The 11,731-nt window shown below is 55.7% G+C and overlaps 1 pseudogene across 1 annotated transcript; it reads right to left on the bottom strand.

Moving 5' to 3' along the window:
• Window positions 1–2,524: 2,524 nt before the first annotated feature.
• LOC308358479 (importin subunit alpha-8-like) lies at window positions 2,525–4,736 on the bottom strand (annotated as a pseudogene). The gene is made up of 3 exons: window positions 4,711–4,736; window positions 4,297–4,532; window positions 2,525–3,894 (listed from the first exon to the last, which is right to left on the bottom strand). The product of its transcript is annotated as an importin subunit alpha-8-like (transcript).
• Window positions 4,737–11,731: the final 6,995 nt, after the last annotated feature.

Genomic DNA, 11,731 nt, shown 5'->3' with positions numbered 1-11,731 from the left:
CGCTTTGCCTGGATCCCAGAGCAGGTCCAGGCCCCTCTGGGCTGTGTTCCATGCCCCACCCAGCCCCTGGCTCACCCTTGCATTGCCAAGTGTGTGCCCCAGCCTCCTGGGAGAGCGGGTATGGAACGTATGGAGAGGTCCTACCCCTGATGGCATCCCAAGAAGTAGAAGCCAGAATACCCCCAATGTGCAGACAGGGAGAGTGGGGAGGCCCTGAGAGCCCCAGGGTGTGTCTGGGGACACAGTCCTGGGCAGGAGCAGAAGCCCGGTCTGAACCCAGCTCTGTGTCCTCACAGCGGGGACAACAGCTGCACCCAAGCCTCCCAGGGGCTGTGGGTAGGCTGTGTGGGTGTCACTGTATAGAAGGGGCATGGATGGAGGGTGAACATTGAGAATCTGGGGGAGGGGGGCCCTCAGGGAGCTCTGGTGTGAGGAGGAAGTAGGGTAAGGAGCCCCCAGGCAGTGGTGACCTCACTTCCCTGACAACAGAGCCCAACAGAATTTGGAACCCATGTATCCAGGCACCCACATTCCGGAGACAGCCCCCTGCCCAGCTCATTTCTTTGGAGATCCTCAAACAAACAAGATGTTCTTGTGTTGAATATCAAATTCCAGAGGATGCAGGCAAGGGACAGCACGCCCGGCAAACACTTCCCCTCGCCCCGGAGGTCGTGTCAGGGCTCCCCATCGCCTCTGGGCATTTGGAAGGAAGAACCAAAAGGTGACACCGGGAGACTCAGCGTCAGCCAGCCCCACACCTTCTGATCGATCTCTGTAGCCCTGGGTCTCCTCCCCGTGTGTACGTGTGTGTGTAAAGAGAGCTCATGGAGGATGGTGATGCCCCGAGCAGGAGCAGGCTGATGACGGGTCAGATGCCTGCTGGTGGGCAGGTCATGTTCACACCCCAGGTTAAGGCTGGCTTGGTGTGTCGGGCTGTGGGGGCTGCACCCTTCTGCCCAGAGTTTATCCTGAGAACCCTGTAGGGATGGGTCACCGACCCAGGTGCGGGGCTGTGCACACACAAGCCTGTGTGTGATCTGGGAACAGCAGGGGGACTGGGCAGGAGGATGGTGGGTATGGCTGGGCAGGGCTCTGATGCCTCTTGTACACTACCTGTCTCTGTCTTTGCAGGCCACGGGTGACATAGGAAGGAGGCGGGAAGACACGCCCTCCTCCCTGACGCAGGAGTCCCCAGTCCTGGGAAGGCCTCCGGGACCTCCCAGACCACGGCCCCCGGTACTACATTGGACTGTAGTCCTGGACACAGAGCCCACGGAGGCCATGTCCGAGGGTGAGAAGGCTGGGAAGGGGTGCCTGTGGCTGTGTGGGGATGGGTCGATGCCGGGCCCCACAGGGAGAAGCCCCCACAGGCTGGTGTGGGGCCAGGAGCGACGACTTGTCTCAGAGCACCCAGGGGTGGGCTGCAGTCAGGGAGACTCCCCAGTGAGGTTTCCTTCCTGCCTGTGGCTTCTCTGGGAGGCCCTGGGCTGTGCCCTGTCTCTGCAAAAGCACAGGGAGAGGCAGGCCCGCGGGTGAGCTTCTCTCCTCTCCCAGATACTCCAGCGGAGGAGCTAGACCCACTCCCAACTTCAGCAACTCCGCAGGGGGACGTGGTGACTGTAGAGACTTCGGAGACCAGGAGCCAACGGGTGACCGGGCGCCTGACCACAGAGACACTGATGCTGTCCAGGAAGAGCTGGCTCCGGCTCCTGCCCCCAGCCCTGCTCCTGCCGCTCCCCCTTGCCCTGCCCCTGCCAGAGCTACTCGCACTTCCCCTGCCCCTGCCTGGGCTCCTGTTCTTGTCTCTGACCCAGATCTTTCCTTGGGCCCACCCCTTCTCCGGCCCTTCCCTGGGCCCCTGTTCCTGCCACAGACACAGCTCCTGCCCTTGACCCTGCACGGGCCATCACCCCTGCACTTGCCCCAGCTCCTACTGCTGTCCCTGACCCTTCTCCTTTCCCCGACAGGCCTGCTGCCTCTTCCCCTGCCCCTGCACCTGCCCCAGACCCAGGTCCTACCCCTGGTCCTGCCCCTTCCCTTGCCCCTTCCCCTGCCCCTGACAGGACTGCTTCCCCTTCCCCTACCTGTGCCCCTGTTCCTGCCCGAGACCCAGACCCTGCCCCTATTTCTTCTCTTTCAACTGCCCCCATCCCTTCCCCTGCCCCTGCCTAGGCCCCTGTTCCCGCCCCAGACCCAGCTCCTATCCCTTGCTCCTGCTCCTTTCCCTGCCCTGGCCTGTGCTCCTGTTCCTGTCTCGGACCCAGCTCCTGCTCTGGATCCTGCACGGGCCTCTATTGCTGACCCTGTCCCCGCCCCGATCCCAACCCCTGCCCCTACACCTGCTCCTGTGGTGGTGGTGTTTTTTAATAAGCAGTTTAACGGCAGTTTTGATAGATGGAGGTGAATGTGTGGAAAATTTTATTCACATTTAATTTAAAATGCTTTACACCTGTGCCATGCCAAGACATAGGAGGTTCTTAAGTTCCTTGTTAGGGTTTGCTCCTTGGTTTTGGAATTGGGGGGCCTTGGTATTTTTTTGTTAAGCTTTAAGAATATTTTTTTTGTTAAGCATTTAAGAATTCATGATCTTGGTCCAGGGCTGGTAATATTGTGCCACTTTCTTCTCCCTCAGAAAAATGGTTCTCGATAATGTTCAAAGCGGTTCTCATGAAGTTGCAAAGCCTCAATTTTATCAATGCCACCCATTTCTTCAATCAGAAGACACAGGTTTTCCTTCTCCGAAAGCTGCTCCGCTGCCTGGAGGATAAAAGAGAGGACATCAAGAATGATTTGAACAATTTCGGTGGCTTGGATGGTAAGCAGATTCACCAGGGGTTCCAGGACGCCAGAGTGGACAAGCTGGATCAACTGGTCTCAGGTGCCTCCAGTTGTGAAGTTAGCCACGGTCCAAACAGCCTCTTTCTGGACTTTAAATTCTCCATTTTTTAGCAGAGCCACTATGGAGGCAGCATGGCGCAAGCAATCAGCCGCTGGATGCGCTGGCGAGGCCCCGCGGCCACGTTGCTCAAGGCCCAAGCTGCCTCCTTCTGGATGGAGGACTCGGGGTGCATCGGGAGCTGGAGCAGCACGTTCAGCATGCCCGCGTCGATGGCCCCCGGGGTCTGGTGATCTGTTCCCGTGACGACGTTCCCCATGGTGCAGAGGGAGGGGGTCAAGACATTGAGCTCTGAGCTGCTCATGAGCTGGACCAGCCTGGGCAGGACCCCCGTGTTGACCACTTGGCCGATGCGCTCGTTGGAGCCATCGGTGAGGTAGGACAGGGCCCAGCAGGTGTCTGAAAGAACTTCACTATCTTGGTGCTGCAGGAGGTGGGACAGGACAGGCAACATCTGCTTCACGGCTTTCACAGAAGGGTAAGGGTTCTTGTTCCAGCACAAGTTGGACAAGGTCCACGTGATGTTCCGCAAAACGTGATTGGTATGGTTGATGAAACGAGGGCCAGTAGATATGGAATGGCATTACTCGAGATAACGAGGTCTCTGAATTCTGGGCCATCACCTGCAATACTACCGAGAGCCCACACCGCCTGTTTGCACACAATCATGTGGGGGGAAGACAGGAGCTCAACCAAAGGTGGGATGACCCCACCTTCCACAAGAGCTTGAGTCTGCTCTGAAGTCCCGGAAGCAATGTTGGTCAGAGCCCAGGCTGCCTCAAACTGCAAGCAGGGGTGAGGTGACAACTTCAGGAACTCCACGAGCCTGGGGATGAGCCCTGCTTCAACAATCAATTTTAGAGGAGGGTTCCTTTCTTGGGAAACCATTTCCCTGACTGCCTGGGTGGCCTGGAAACACAGGTCTGGATCTGAGGCATTCACGCCACTGATTATTTCTTGCAGGGTGAGGCTGACCCCTTTGGTTAGCTGTCCAGAAGCTGGTTCAGGGGAGAAAATGGTGATGGGGAGAAAAATGGGTCTTCTGGGGATAGGATCTTGGTGAGTTTGTGGTCCAGCAGGTACCTGCTCAGGTGGCTCTTGTCATGCCACATGGCCTCCATCCCATTGGCCAGGTCGACCCCCATCGCATGGTGACAGCCCAAGGTCAGTCAGTGAACCTCTACCACCAATACCCCAAAAAAGGCCCCCATGTAGTAAATGCTGCTCTGATCCCTGGAGATGTGGGCCTGGGACTACGGCTGGCACTCATAGCTGAAGTCCTTGCAGGCTGCCCAGTAGTGCCCAGGGGTACAGGGTGCCAAAGAGGGGGGACAGGATCTCCACATCCATGTGGTCACAGAATTCAGGTCTACGCCTGCACACCAAGCCATCCAACTCACGGAGGAAGTGCTGCTCACAGAAGCAGCTGACCATCACCATGTGCTGCATGGACCCATCCTGCCAGTGTGGGGAACCACAGACCTCGAGGACCACCACCCTCCAGCCCTCCCTGGGGTGGGAGGGGCACAAGGGCCCAGCAGCCAGCTGGTCCGTGAAGGAGTAGCAGGTGACCCTGTGTCCCACCATGACGGGCTTCTCCACTATCTGCAAGAACAGGTCCAGGAAGACCATGTAGCTATAGGGACAGGGGACAGGATGTGAAGAGGTTCACTGCCAGAGGCTGGCATCAGGACCCCAGAGCTGGGGGCTGTGAACATGTACACCTTCTTCAAGGGTGCAGGCTCTAGACTGTTTTAAGCAACAGCAAATCTCCCACCTTGTCCTGAGTGAGTCTACTCATGTGGTCTCCCTACCATCTGCTCCCAGAGATGGGGGCCATCAGCACCCCATCTTACTAAGGGGACTCTAAGGCCTAGAAGGTTGGAAACCCATGCAGCCCTACATTTAAGTGAGGGAAAAGCACACACACACCCAGCAGACATGAGCCAGGTCATCAGGGGCAAATTGAGGCTCAGCCATGGGGAAACAAGCCAGACGTGAAGCAGGAGGAGAGAAGAGTGCTGCTGGAAGAGGGCACAGCATATGCAAAGGCTTGGATCCAAGCCTGAGGCACCTGTGGGTAACCACACTCCTGGGTGCCCACAGAAGGAAGGGTCCCAGTGGGAGAGGTGATGCTGGAGGTTGGGGAGCAGGAGGGGAGCAAACCACAGAGAGGCCCAGATGTTATGTTACAAAAAGATCACTCTGGTTACTGGAGGAGAATGTGCTCTCTGCAGGCAAGGACAGGGAAAACCTTACCCTAACTGAAACCATAACCTTAATCCAAATCCTCTAACCAAAACCATCCAACCCTAACCCTAACCCCTAACCATAACCATAAACCCTAACCCTAACTTGCTTTATGCGCCCCATGTCTGCAGGGCCACACCCTGGGCCTGGCACGGAATCACGAGTTGTCGCAGCTTGAAACTTGCCAGAAAACCCTCCTGGAGTCAGATGCAGGCGAGGCCAACACCTCCTGCTGTGCAGCCTCCGGGGGTCCCCTCCCTGGCGCTGGCAGATGGGGCCTGCCCTGCCCCTAGGCCCGGGCCCTAACCCTCGCCTGCTTTTTCAGTCTTCCTTTTCCAGGGCCCTGTCCCTCGAGCCCTCCAAATGGGGATCCCTGATAACATGCCACGAGTCCACCTCCCACCCAGGCAGAAACGGTGCCCTTCGGAGCCGCGGAAAAGCCTCAGAGCAAGAGAAACTTTTGTGCCCCCCCGAGGCCGTCCCCAAGCTTTGGCACCACAGTGGCCTGAAAAGTCGGAGGCAGACGCCTGGCCACAACCCCTCCCTCAACTCTGCCCCGGGAAAGCTCCCCTGCACCGGGGCCCCAGAAGGGCAGCGTCGTCTCAGCGGGTTTTCTGGATAGCCGAGACATGCACCAAGCCAGAAAGCTCTCTAGGCCACGGGGGACAGAGCAGTCTGGATGGTCACCCAACGCCGGCCAATTCTCACGAGTGTTCTGCCCAAATTGATACCGATTTTGGATCGGAAGTAACCTGCTCACCGTTCTAAACCACCCACCATCAGCGGTCGCCCTGGCCAGAAACCCCGATTCTGCCACACTTCAGAACGCATTTCCTCAACTCAACACCAAGGGGTGTCCCCATCAGCGCTGGCAGATTGGAGCTGCCATTTCCCAAGGCCATAACCTTAACCCTAAGTTGCGTTTCCAGGCTTCATTCTAAAGGGGACTGTCCCGCAAGCCCTCTGGCTTGGGAACCCTGGAGTCACACTGTAGGAGTCCTCCGGCCACCCAGCAGGAAAAAAGTCCATTTGGAGCTGCATGGACCCATCAGAGCCGGAGAAATCTGCCTGTCCCCATGAGGACTTCCCCACGTTCTGCAGCCCCCGGAACCTGATGTGCCGCCTGACCCCCAACCTCAACTGAGCTCCTCAGCGAACCCACCTCCGGACCAGCAGTTTGGGTCTGCCACTCCCCTAGCTCAGCTCTCCTCAGGGACCCCTGGAACTCCCCTGCCTGCCACAAAGCTCTGGGATCCCCTTCCCTTCTTCTCAATTTACACCAGCCTAAGGCTTTCTTGAGAAAGGGGGAAGGCTACCTCCTGAATGCTTCACACCTCCTTTCCTCTTCTACCCTATTTCTCTGCACTTACCTTTGTACCTGGGCAAACTGGAAGGAACATATCCATGGAACAGGGACATACTCTGACATCTGAATCTTTCCTGGCAGCTTTCTGAGGGCTCCTTATGCAATCAGAACATAGTGTATCCTACCACAGTATGTTTGAAAATGCTCATCGACAGAACAGGAGAGCGAAAATCACTCCATTTTTACCTCACTCTTCATGAAGTAGAACATGGTCTTCTTTTCTTCATTGACTTCAATTCCAATTCGTTTCCATGCAGTGTTCATTCCTTTGCTTCAGGGGTAGGATTTCATGATTCCTCACCTACACAGAACACCCAGAGCTCATCACAACAAGTACCCTCCCTAATAGCCATCACCCATTTAACCCTTCCCCCCACACCCCTGCCCTCTAGCAACCCTCTGTTTGTGCTCTAAGGTTGTCTATTTCCTCATTGGCCTATCTTTCTCCCCTCACTATGTTCCTCTGTTTTCTTTCTGAAATTCCATAGGAGTCAAGTCATAGGCTATTGGTCTTTTCTTACCGATTTTGCTTAGCTAAATCCACTCTAAATCCATCCACATCCTTGCAGATGGCTCCTATTCCATTAGAAAGATGTGGTAGATTATATATCTACATGTATATATATGTGTGTGTGTATATATATGTATATATGTGTGTATATATACATATATATGTGTGTATATATATATGTATACAAGGCTTTCATGAGAAATATATATATATATAAAACTCATCAGTGAGTGGACATTGGGACTCCCTCCATCGTTTTGCTATGGTTGAAAATGCTGCTGTATATATCACGGTGCTTGTACCCCATTGAATGTGTATTTTTGTGCCCTTTAGGGAAATACCTAGGAGGGCAATTGCTGGATCCTAGGGTTGTTCAGTTCTTAGCTTTTGGAGGAAACACCATGCTCTTTTCCAGAATGGCTGCAAGAACCCGCATGCCCCCCGACAGTGCAGGAGGGTTCCGCTGGAAGCAGAACATTCCCTGCCAGCAATTTCCTAAGAGGGAAACAGAAAATCTGGGGGATAACATGACTCACACAGCATCCAGCAAGCAGCCCCAGAAATTCACCCCAGGGTTCCTGACGCCATGCCCTGGGATGCCATCAGAATGCCTCTATCCAGTGGAATTCCTGAATACTCTCCTTCTGACTTCACCATCCATGAAACTGCAGAGAAAATATGGCATGTCCAACTATCTAGATAGTCCATTGAGTGAAACTAGAAAGTCAAGCATCTCTTTTCAATTGTCCAAGGCTCCTTGGAATCCTTTTGAATGTTCCCTCTGCCCTCATAGGAACTGTTTTGATAAAAAAGATGAATCCATTAGGATACATCAGCTTGGACAAAGGAGAAGCCATCATCCAAGCCCCTATCTGACCACAAACAGCCACCTGCCTCTCGATGCCGGCCATTCCACCACAGCCTAGGGCCAGTGGAATAAACACTGTTAAATGAAGGAACCCATTCTAGGTCCCAAACACACACCGAGTCCTTCTCAACTTCCCTTTCAAATCCAAGGGATTGCCTAGGAAAGAGATGTTCCAAATACCTCTGGGAGCCAGAAATAAGCAGAGAAAATGAGGTCCCCTGCCAGGTGCTCCCTGCAGGGAAACTCAGGAACTTTGGAACCCACTCTACATTGCTGACAGCTGTGTTAGTGTGACTTTGTGGCTCCACTGGAGACAAGAGAAAACCCAGGACGTTTGGGGTAAAAGAGAAGTTTTACCTCCCATGCTGGCATGGATGTGCCATTGTGCCCCACGGGCCTGCTGTTTTCTCTGAATGCTGTCGTCCTGGGACAAGCTGCATGACTGAGTCAGACGCTGATTTCCAAACTTCGGGTCTCGTAGAGCCAGAGCGAAGAAGGGTCTTCAGGTGCGGAGAAGCAGGCGCCTCCCACCTAAAGCCGGCACACCTGCTCCGATTCCTGGGAGAAGGAGAGACACATGCTTGTTTCTTAAGTGGAAATTAACTTCCTTCTAAAGCCGACCAATGCCCCTGTCCTTTTTGGAGAAACAAACATACTCTTCCAAACAAACACTCAAGTCCTCAGTTCCAAAGGCACCATGTGTCGGGTCTGATTCTCTCAGCTCCAGACCCCCACCGGGAGGACCCTCCTGAACCATCCTGACAGCACTTTACCAGCAAACCTGGGGCAACGGGGCACAGTGCTGAGTGGGGGCCCAGCTCCAGCGGTTGTACCACCAATCTTGAACCTGGGGAAACCGAGAGTCAGCTCACCACTCCGTCCTGTAAAACAAGCTGCAGTGCCTCACGTTTCAGGGTCTCTCACCCGGCACCTCCCCACGGCCCCCAGAGCCAGCAGGCTGCACGGACTCCTCTTCTGGTGTTTCCCATGGCAGCTCGCCACTGCCTCCTGTGGTGGGAAGCAGCATTGCACCCCTACCATGCTCTCACACCACAGCGCACCCCGCCCTCCAGTGGCGTGAATCGGCACTGCCGAGCCTTCCACAGACTCCTAATGCTGCTCACAGACCCTCCACAGGTCTAAAGTCACCCTGGCACTGCCCCTCCAGACTAGGGACCTCTGGGCCAGACCCCACGAGTCTGCCTGCCACCCAGGAGGAAACTGTGCCATACAAAGCTATGCAGAACCATAGGAATGGAACAACCCGCATGCCTCCCTGAGGACACCCTCAACCTCAACCTCAACCTCAACGCCCGCCTCCCCCCCCCCCCCGTCACAAACTCACAGCCTGACGTGCTTCCTGACCCCTGTGCTCGACTCAGCCCCCAGAGTTCTCGCCTCAGCGCCAGCAGATCGGGCCTGGTTACCCCTAAGCCCTAACCCGAACCCTAGTTTGTGTTTTCAGGCTTCCCGGCCCAGAGATCTGGCCAACAAGCCCTCCAGATGGGGAACCACTTGGCCACACCTAGGGACTCGGCCTGCCATCCAGGAGGAAACCCTTCGGTTCGGAGCTGCCCAGAACCTTCAGAACGTGAGAGACCCGCATGCATTCCTGAGGCCACCCTCACCGCAGACGGCCCACACGACAACAAAACCCAGAGCTTGAAGTGTTGCTTGACCCCCATTCTTGACTCAGCCCATCAGGGAACCTGCCTCCGCACTGGGATATTGGGTCTGCCATGCCCCTAGGCCCTAACCCTACCCCTACGTTGGCTTTTCTGGCTTCTGTCCCCAGAACTGGTCCCCAAGTCCTCCAGGTTGGGGACACCTGAGCCACACCCCAGGACTCTGGCTGCCACCCAGGAGGAAACCGTGCCCACTGGAGCTGCCAAAACCCTCAGAGCAGGAGAAACCTGCGTGCCCCCCTAAAGCCACTCCAACCATCAGCAGTCCCCGGCCATAAAGCCGGATTCTGCCGCAGTGCTGGAGAAATGCCCTCCACTCAGCCCTGTGGGGAGCCAGCCTCAGCGCTGGCTGATTGGGCCTGTAATGCCCCTAGGCCCTAACCCTCACCCTAGGTCAGTTGTACAGGCTTTCGTGCCTAGAGTGCAGGCTCCGAAACCCACCAGATTGGGGATGCCTGAGACTCACACAGGCACTCCGCTGCCCGCCTAGGGAGAAATGGTACCATTTGGAGCTGCGCAGAAAGCTCAGAGTGGGAGAAACATGCACACCCCAGAGGGCAATCCCAGCAGCTGCGCCCCCACGGACCCAAACCCCCAAGACTATGACCTGTCGCCTGACGCCGGCCCTCAACTCAGACCTTCGGGGAGCCCTCCTCAGCTCTGGGAGATCAGGCCTGCCATGTCCCTAGGCCCTAACCCTAACCCCAGTTTGGGTTTTCAGGCTTCCATCCCAAGATGCCTGGCCCCCAAGCCCTCCAGACTGGGGACTCTGGAGCCACACCACAGCACTCAACCTGCCCTCCATAAGGAAATCGTGCCCTATGGAGCTACACAAAACTCCCAGATTAGGAGAAACCTGCATGGTCCCCAAGGCCACCCCCATTTACGGAGGTCATCCCTGGACAGTGATATACTTTCTGACACAGAGCTTGAGCCTCGACCTCCAGTCAGCCACCCAAGTAGCTGGCCCCAGGGCCAGCAGATCAGACCTTTCATGCCCCTATGCCCTAATCCTCACCCTAGCTGGTGTTTTCAGGCATCTGTCCCCAAGGCCTGGTCTCAAATCCGTCCATATGAGGGACCCCTGAGCCATAAAACAGAACTCCTCCTGCCCCCCCCAAGAAGGAAACCTTCCTATTTGGAATTGTGCAAAACCCTCAGAGTAGGAGAAACCTGCGTGGTCCCTGAGGCCACCCCCTGAGGCCACCTTGACACAAACCCGCATTGTGACCCTCAGCCTAAGCCTGGTTGTCAACTCAGCCCCCTGAGGAGCTCGCCTGAGAGCCAACATATCCAGCCTGCCATGCCCCTAGGCCCTTAAACCAGCACTAGGTTGGGTTTTCTGGCATCCATACCTGGAGCCCTGAATGTGAATCCCTCAATATGAGAGACCCCTGATCCATAAAACAGGGCTCCTCCTGTCCCCCAGAAGAAAATCTTGTTATTTGGAGCTGTGCAAACTCCCCAGAGCAGGAGAAACATCCATGGCCCCATAAGGCCAGCCCCATATTCGGTGGCCCTCATGGACATCGACTCCAGCCTGAGTAACCACCTGACACTCGCCTCAAGTTGACATCCCAGGGAGCTCCTCTCAGCATCTGCAGATCGGGCCTGCCATGCCCTAGGCCCTAACCCTAAAGCTAGCTTGGGTATTCAGACTTCTGTCTCCAGAGTCTGGCCCAAAAGCCCTCCGGATTGGGGACCCTGGAGAAACACCACCGGACTCTGCCTGCCCTGCAGAAGAATACTGTGTCCTATGGCACTGCACAGAAACTCCTGTTTAGGAGAAACCTGCACAGTCCCCAATCCCAACCCACAATTGTAAGCCACCCTGGACACTCACGTGCCGTCTGGCACAGCCTGAGCTCCACCCATCATATCATCCTCTGGGGTAGCTCACCCCAGAGCCAGCAAATCAGGCCTGCCATTCCTCTAGGCTGTAATTCTAACTCTAGGTTGGGTTTTCAGGCATCCATACCCAGTGCCCAGCTCTCAAATACCTCCATCTGGAGGACCCTGAGACATAAAACAGGACTCCCCATTTCCCCGAGAATGAAACCTTGCTATTTGGAACTACGTAAAACCCACAGCGTGGGAGAGATCTCCATGGCCCCATTTGGCCAGCCCCATATTCGGTTGACCTCATGGACACAAA

The sequence above is a fragment of the Martes martes genome, assembly GCF_963455335.1.
Source record: "Martes martes genome assembly, chromosome: 17".
NCBI lineage: Eukaryota > Metazoa > Chordata > Mammalia > Carnivora > Mustelidae > Martes > Martes martes.
Note: the sequence above shows the minus strand (reverse complement) of the source record. Positions and strands in the feature narration are given on the sequence as shown.